The sequence below is a fragment of the Podarcis liolepis genome (assembly GCF_965112155.1).
Source record: "Podarcis liolepis genome assembly, chromosome: 5".
Taxonomy (NCBI): domain Eukaryota; kingdom Metazoa; phylum Chordata; class Lepidosauria; order Squamata; family Lacertidae; genus Podarcis; species Podarcis liolepis.
The window spans coordinates 33,109,726-33,112,265 of NC_139556.1; the positions used below are offsets into that span (position 1 = coordinate 33,109,726).

General features: G+C 44.6%; 1 protein-coding gene across 1 annotated transcript in view; it reads right to left on the reverse strand.

Annotated features, from left to right (window-relative positions):
* CDH23 (cadherin related 23) overlaps nt 1–2,540 on the reverse strand; it is a 400,272-nt gene that overhangs the window by 46,903 nt on the left and 350,829 nt on the right. The gene's annotated exons all lie outside the window — the stretch shown is intronic.

A 2,540-nucleotide genomic window follows, 5' to 3' on the forward strand; every position in this document is an offset into this window, starting at 1 on the left:
TGTAAATTTTGGGTCCACTCTGAAGGACTTGGACGAAATATATCCATTTGGGTTTGCCATTCTTAAACAGAGGAGGGCAAACTTTGTCAATCTGGTCTGCATCTTGTGTTTCAAAAACTGCATCCCCCGCCCATTTTGAAATCAAATATGAATCCCATGGGATTTGAGAGGAAGAAAGGAAAATGCTTAAGAAAGGAAGAACAGGCTGCTGGATCAGGCCAGCATCCTATTCTCACTGTGGTCAAACCAGATGCCTGTGGGAAGCCCATAAGAAGTACCTGCAGCACTCTCCCCTCCTGAGATTTCCAGCAACTGGTATTCATATGCATTCTCTCTGGGATGAGGTAGAAGCAAGCCAGTGTTAGCCTCATCTTCCATGAGTTGTCTCATCCTCTCTTGAAGCCATCCAAGTTGGTGGCCACCTCACCTCTCTATTCCTGAATTAAAACTGTATGCACCTCAAGGTCAAAAGCCAAATCTAATAAACCAAGGGGATTTAGGAAAACTCTGGCACAGAGCCTTGCTGTGCACTTACTCCACAGCCAGCAAGTAAGGATATACCTTCTGGACATACCACCCACCTTGAAATTTTCACCTTGGCTTTCCCTGTTATGGGGCAAGCTGCTTTGCAGAAGAATGCTATTTCTTATTTATGGAGGAGTACAGCCAAAAAGTTCTCCATGAAAAAAGAAGACTTGGGGACAAACCACATGTCATGAAGGAAATCGAAGAATGGCCGTGCAATTCTAACAATAAGACCTATTGAATTCACTAGGGATTAGTCCCAGGCAAGCAGAGTTAGGATTGCAGCCTAACACTCCCAATGTTTACTTTTCTATTTTTAAAACAAGTGTAAGGAACTTTGAATTTGATCAGAGCAGCTGTGCATGGGAAGGGAATGTTTAACTAGTCCCCAATCCAAATGCGCCCTCCCCCCAGCTGCTGTGGTAAAAAAATAATATACATGGACCAAGTATTTATCATTGTCCCTTGTGGGGCTAATAGCAGCTTGGAGAGAAGATTTAGATCAGAGGAAGTGTTAAGCACCTTCAGCGCTGCTGCTCTTAACAAATTCAAACTGAATACCCTGACAAGACGTCATTAATGGAACATGAGCTCCCTTTCAGGCTAGATTTCAGAAACTGTTTCAGCAGGATGGTCTGCTCATGCAAATCAACTCCCTTTTCCTCCTTTCTTATCAGAAGCAAGGGCTGATTCAATACATCAAAGGTTTGCTGCATTCTTCAAATTGTACCTGTCTGTTGAGTAGATTGAAAAAGTGGCCTCAAAGCCTACTGTAAGCAGCATTGCCTTTCAGATAAGACCAACCAGCCCAATCAGTTTAATTGGCCACACACTGTTTCTGCAACATCTCCTAGACAAAGCTCCAGGAAATCATGTAACAACATGGTACACAGAGCAATTATGCAACATCTTGTGGTTGAAGCGCTCTCTGATCACGCAAAAGACATCTTTGCTAAGTGCCTCTTGCAACTTTCCCTGCTTGGTTTTCACGTGTGAGCATGACATCTCCTTTCCCTTTGTACTCTTTTTGATCTTTCTTCTCTTGTCTTCAAAGCCGCACCATCTCAACTTACTATTTTATCTGGTTACTTTAATATTGCTATGTCAGAATCAAAGAGCATCTTTTAAAAGCACAGTTGAGAGAAAGGGAGAGAGAGAGAGAGAGAGAGAGAGAAAGCCAAGCACTGCATAAACCATTGGAGCTTAAGCTGATTAACATATCCACTTGACTCACAAGTCAAATAAAATAAATACCACGTGTCTCCTAAGATCACTTCCTCACCACCACACAAGCACACACACTTGTGCACAACTTGTGTAGTAATAAGCAAATCTACTTTCAGCTCCAAAAGTACCAGATGCCGAGAGAAAAAGCACTGGGATGATTGACAAGCACCTGGCGATTTTTTCAAGTATTGGTTTCAAATGTTTGATGCAACACTGCCTTTTAACAAGTCCATCTAGCCTCAATATTCCCTACTCTGGCTGGCAGGGGCTTTCTGGTCTACTTCATTCCTGCCCAAGAGCCAATAACTGGAAGTGGTGGTGGCTTGAATACTGAGGCAGCATCTGTCCAGGTGTGTTCTACCTCTGAGCTACACCGTCTTTCTACATTGTTAACTTTCAATCCCTCCCCCTGCCCTAAGGCTTCCCCACCAGCCCCAATTCTAGCAAGAGGCAGTGTGCTCAACTGCAAATTCTCTGGTACCCTAAGAGCAAAACCCGTCTGCATCATACAACTCTTTGCAACCTACTTTTCTTCTGAAAGAAAAAAAAAAGGTTAGAGGCTTTGATAATTAAGTGGTATATAAATCCTGTTAAACAAATGAATGGCGGGGGCGGGAGGATGGTCTGACGAAGATTGCACGCTACAGACGGGATAATCTGCCAACCTGTCAAATCAATGTGTCACATGCGCGTGGCATACCCGGTTTCTCTCTCGGCCTCCAGGGGGCGCCCTCCGTTCGCGCTGCCCGCCCGGTCCAAAGCGCGCGCACCCCGCACCCCCCCCCGCC